We start from the raw sequence: 6,092 nt of genomic DNA, 5'->3' as shown, positions 1-6,092 counted from the left end.
CGGGTTCCGGGCGCCATGCGGGGGCGGGGCCCGGAGCCAAACTCCGGACTGGGGGCGGGGCCGAGACACTGGGAGGCGGGGCCAGGAACCAAGCTCTGAATGGGACGGGGTGAGACCGAAGACACTCCGGGACAGGNTCTCCCCAGCCTGACACATCTTTGATCTTCCTATAGAGAGGAACAGGTAAGGCGTCTGAGCTAAGCAGTCCAAGCAGCACGCCTTCTTTTTCCCTAGCCAGAGTTCTGGGCGACCACCTCCGAAGCTATGTGATTTAAAGCCGGAAGGATGTTACTGTTTCTTTGTTTCCTACCCCCATAGTAGGATCTCGGGATACCTAGCAAGGAGATGGAGCCTGAAAAAAAAGATGTGAGTGTGTGGAGAGAGGAGGGAGACCTGGCTGAAAAAGGCCTAAACTTTATGATTTCTGCTATTCTGCCTTATCTCCATTTTTGGAAGGAAAAAATGACCAATGTCTATCATTTTCCAGAGTTTATGACCAGGTTAACATAGCCTGGGAACCTGTATTGTCCGGTGAATTGACAACTCATAAGAAAGCAAAATATCAACTACCTCTGGAAAAGTGAAAATCAGACATTCACTATGCTGGGATATGTTTAAAGGTAAACTGAAGCAGACTTTTAAAAACTAAGTTTTTTTTTTTACATTTTTAAAATTTATTTCTGAGAGAGAGAGACAGCCATGAGCAGGGGAGGGTCAGAGAGAGAGGGAGATACGGAATCTGAAACAGGCTCCAGGCTCTGAGCTGGCTGTCAGCACAGAGCCTCTGGGGGGTAACCCACGAACTGTGAGGCCATGACCTGAGCTGTAACCAAGAGTCGGATACCTAACCGACTGAGCCAACCAGGCACCCCTCTTTTCACTTCTTAGTGTAAGGAGGATATTTTTCATATGAGAGATTTGTTTCCTGCTTTTAAGGAGACAGAGGAGTGGCTGAATGTCTTGTATTAGTCAGTTACTTAAGTAAGTTTTATTTAATATGCCAAATTCTTCCCCAGGTTGCTGGATGGTGGCCTGGTCATCAGAAATGTAAGTCCTTTGAAAGTTAATCTAGATCATTGCTTGACAAGAGTGACCTACAATTTTTAGCTGTTTAACTGAGAAATACATATAGTAATGTTGATTTTTATGAATCTGAGACATCACAGAGGACATGAAATGTTTTTCAACATGATTAGAGGAATTGTTTGAGGAAGAGACTTTCCCCCAAAGCACTGAATATGAAAGATTGTGACCCTGTAATCAAAAACGATCAGACTTGGATTTTAAACTATAAATCAGATTTTCTTATATTTTACTTTTCTAAGCTCAGTTTAGCTGCAAGCACAAGCTTAATTCTGGCCACTACTTCAACAACTCTAATCATTGGGGAAATGTAAATCAAACCCACAATGACACAACAATCTCACACACATTAAGATGGCTGCTGTCAAAGAACAAAACAGAGCAGAATCAAAAAACAAGTGTTGGTGAGGATGTGAAGAAAGTGGAACCCTTTGGGGATTCTCTTGGTGGAACCGTGAAATGGTGCAGCCACTGGGGAAAACCAGTGATTTCCAGGGGTTAGGGGAGAGGGAAACAGGGAGTTGCTGTTTAATAGTTTCAACTTTGCAAGATGAAAAGAGTTCTAGAGAATGGTTACATAATAACGTGTTTGAACTTAACACTGCAGAACTATATACAGTAAAAGCCTTGCATAACTCGAGCATAATTGGTTCCCGAAACATGCTTATAATCCAAAACATTTGTATATCAAAGTGAATTTCCCCAAGGAAATAGTGAAAACTCAGATGATTCATTCCACAGCCCAAAAATATTCATATAAAAGTGATTACAATACTGTAATATAACATAAAATAATAAAGAAAATATGAAATATAAAGAAAAATAAATTAATCTGCACTTACCTTTGAAAACCTTCATGGCTGGTGTGAGGGAGACAAGAGAGGGTTATTGTGCAGAATGACTTTCACTATCACTAAAACACGGGATCACTGCTATCTCTTGGCTCAATGGAATCTATTTCTGCATGGGGGCCATATACTGTATTTAATGTAACTGGCAATAAGGCAGCAGAGGAAAAGGTCTCTATCTGCAGGCAGCCTGACCAAAATGAAGCAAAGCATTCCTAAGCTTACCCTTGTATGGAAAAGCAAGGACTGTCCATAGCTGCTTTGAAAAAATACACTAGTGCCGGTTGTGGGCGCTTTCCAACGTTCTCAAAAATCACTGATTTCTGCCAAACACCACAGCCTGAGACCGAGCCGCGAGCATGGGAGGACAATCACCCCCAATCCCGCATTGAGAGAGAGAAAGAGAGAGAGAGAGAGAGAGAGAAGAACCATTGTCTCAGTTGTGATCATGTGACATTTGGCATCATGTATGACTCGTATTGCCAGACATTGCTCATTATCAAGTTAACATTGATTAGAAATGTTTGCTCATCTTGGGGAACAGCCACAGAACAAGTTACTTGTAATCCAAGGTTTTACTGTACTTAAAAATGGTTAAGATGATAAATTTTATGTTATGTATATTTTACCACAATTTAAAATTCCTTTGATGTAAAAACTAGTGACAAATATTTTATTATTAACTTAGGAATTTTTCCTCCCATTGACAGTGAATAAGACTTACTGAGCCACATTCTTAGAAAGATTTTGAATTATCAGTCTTTTAAATTTGAGTCCGTTTAGTGAGCAACAAATAATATTCACAGAAGTCTTCATTTATATTTTCTTGACCATGAATGTGTGAAACATCTGTTTTTTAGCCATTTTAATTTTCTCTTTTTCAATGGGCTTGTTTATTTTTTGTTGATATAGGAATTATTTATATTTTCAATATAGTACTTTTCTGTCACCTTCATGTGTTGCAAGTAATCAGATTTATCAATCTGTTCTTTTGTGGTTGAAGTTTACTGTAATGTTTATGCAATCTCTCCATATTTTAAGATTGTAGAGATATCGTCTTATTAATTTACTCTAGAGCTTTCAAAGTTCTGACTTTCACATTTAAATCTCTAAGTATTACAATGTACACTGTGAGGTAGAGATAAAACTCCTGTTAAAAATGCACCAGAAGCACTCATTACTAATCCTTATCTGCAATTCCACCTCTTTCTCGGATGAGCTTTCTATATGAACATAGATCTGACCCTTCTAGCTGGCAGAATGATGTGGCAGAAATAAAGATTAGTGAACTTGAAGCAGTAGAAACTAACAAAGGTAAAGCATATTTTTTAAAAAGGCTAAAATATATAACAGTGCATCAGTGAGCCTTGGGACAACTTCAAGACACCAAATATAATATAACTGGAGTTCCCAAAAGAGAGAGGACAAAGACCAAAAATCTTTTTAAAGAAATCATGGAAAATATTTTCCAAATTTGGTGAAAAGTATAAATCTACAGAACTAAGAAACTCAGTAAAGCCAAAGCAGAGGAAACATGAAGAAAACTATACCAAATTATATCATCATTAAATTGCTCAAAACCAGTGACAAAGTGAAAAAAAAATTTTTTTAAGCTGCCAAGAGGAGAGAAAACATTTTAGTACGGAGGAATGTAGATAAGAACAGCAGGTTTCTCAATAGTTTAGCACAGTAGTACTATATGAAACAACATACACAAACCCAAGTTAGCAGTACGTCATATAAGAAGTTTTGAAATCAGTAAGTTTGAGACCTCCAACTTTGTTCTTTTTCTTTTTATCAAGATTATTTGGCTATTTAGGGTCCCTGGAGATTCTGTATGGATTTGGGTATGGGTTTTTCTATTTCTGCAAAAAAATACTTTAGGACTTTGATAGTCATTTCATTAAATCTGGTAATGTAAATCGCTTTTGTATATTGGCATCGTAGCAGTATTAAGTTTTCCAATCCATGAACTCAAAATGCCTTTCCATTGATTTATTTCTTTAATTTCTCTCAGAAACATTTTGTAGTTTTCAGTGCCCAAGTCCTCCTTGGTTGGATTTATTACTAGGTATTTTATGTGTTTCGATGCTATTGTAAATGGAATTATCTTCATCATTTCCCTTCTGGACTGGTCATTTTTAGCAACTATTTTTGCCATAATGAGTTTCTTTGTCTGGAAATCTCATGTCTTCTGTTAGTGTTCCTGAAACTGTAGAAGGCTAACTTAGTAGATTGTAAGTAAGGCAAAATTAACTCTCTCATAACCTCTCAACTTGTCATAATACAGAGAAAAAGAAGGGATATCACTATAGATGCTAATAACAGCTTTAATGCAGTATATTTGACTACCAAAATAAAATGACAAGTTTATTTAAAAACACAAATCATCTTAAACTGACCAAAAGGAAATTTAAAAATTTAATAACTCTATATAGATTTTAAAAAACAAATTAGTAATTAATAACTATCTGACAAAGAATCTTCAGGCTTAGTGGGTTTCACTGATGATTCCTCTCAAAAATTTAAGAAAACAATAATAGCGGGGCGCCCGGGTGGCTTAGTCGGTTAAGCGTCCGNGAAAGAAAACAATAATAGCAATCCTATGCAAATCTCTCAGAAAATAGAGAAAGGAAAACTTCCCAACTCATATGGCCACCATTGCCCTGATATCAAAACATTACAAGGAAAGCCAGCTACAGACCAATGTCTCTTGACAAAATAGTAACAAAAATATTCAAAACAATAGCAAATTTAATAGCAATATGTATAAAAGTCAATATATTATGATCAAGAGGTGTTTATTCAGGGAACGTAAGTCTGGTTCAACATTCAGTTAGTGTAATTCACCATAGCAACAGATTAAAGAAGATAAAATGAGATTTCAGTAGATGTAGAAAAAATATTTTACAGAATTAAACATTTATTCATGATAAAAGTAACTTTCAGAAAACTAGAAATAGAGGGATATTCTTCAAACTGATAAAGGATATCTATGAATAACCCACAGCTGATATTATACTTCATAATGAAAGATGCCTAAGATTAAGAATAAGACAAGGATATCTTTTCTCACCATTTCTATTCCGTATTGTACTGCTTTTCTGAGGTGATCGAAAGTGGTACAAAAGAAGTTTGGAGGGTGGTGGGTAGTCTGTATTTTGATCGTGGCATAGCACACAGTCTATACAATTGTGAAAACTCATCAAACTACACACTTAAAGGGACAACATTTTATTACATGTAAATTATACTGAATCAAAATTGATAAAACACAGGGCTTAAACATTTGTTGGTTTTCTTTAGATGTAATCCACATCCCTCTCTCACTAAGAAGCCTCTTTTCTAAGGATATGTATGTATCACTTTGATTTTCTATAAATAACTTGGGCTCTAGAGGGAACCCATATTTCATGAACTCAAAAGGTTGGCAATTATTTAAAAAGCACATCATCTATGGATAAAAATTCATAGAAAAGAATAATACAAATGAAAATTTTTCCTTAGCAGATTTTTGAACATTTAGAAATAAAACTTGTTAAAACCCTTTTTGGCCATAGTCATACAGAAGATAACATGTTACTTGGAAGCTTCTTTCATCAGTGTATTTAACTAGTGGACTCAATCTTGACTTTCATGTAGATGTTGTAGGTCATTTAGACATAACCTTGGTATTTTTTTTTAATAAAGGTTATATTTTTGGTTACAAAAGTTATACATGTTCATTACAGAACATGGGAATGTTACAGAAAAATTGAAAGAAGAGGAAGTGGAGAAGAATCAGTAGAAGCCACTGTTGTCATCATAATCATTGCCTGCAGATATGAATGCTGTCAACATTTGGGCATATTGCCCCAGAGGTTTCATTTATACATTATTTTTACTTGATTATAATCTCCATATAACAAAATGTTAGAATGTAACCACTATGATACCTAACCATGAAAATGAAGCATAAGTTAAATACTTTTTCATAATGTAGAATGTTCATAATTAATTATGTCCCTTTGAAGTGTTAATAGTACTCAACTAGTAAAGTTATAATAAAACGTTATTAATATTTAATAGTCACATTAAATTGTCCATATTTCTTTGGATGGTTCTCTTTTATGCAGGAAAATCTATCTGCTAGAGTCATTACAACTGGAAAGAGCTGGGCAA

At 35.7% G+C, this 6,092-nt stretch overlaps 1 long non-coding RNA gene across 1 annotated transcript; it reads left to right on the top strand.

Moving 5' to 3' along the window:
- Positions 1 to 189: 189 nt before the first annotated feature.
- On the top strand, positions 190 to 5,879 carry LOC144220899 (uncharacterized). The gene is made up of 4 exons (XR_013331894.1): positions 190 to 366; positions 488 to 620; positions 1,017 to 1,047; positions 5,663 to 5,879. It is a non-coding gene; the product is annotated as an uncharacterized LOC144220899 (long non-coding RNA).
- Positions 5,880 to 6,092: the final 213 nt, after the last annotated feature.

Source organism: Crocuta crocuta, unplaced genomic scaffold (genome assembly GCF_008692635.1).
Source record: "Crocuta crocuta isolate KB4526 unplaced genomic scaffold, BGI_CrCroc_1.0 scaffold1, whole genome shotgun sequence".
Taxonomy (NCBI): Eukaryota; Metazoa; Chordata; class Mammalia; order Carnivora; family Hyaenidae; genus Crocuta; species Crocuta crocuta.
The sequence above is the reverse complement of the archived record's forward strand: the minus strand, read 5'-3'. Positions and strand labels throughout refer to the sequence as shown.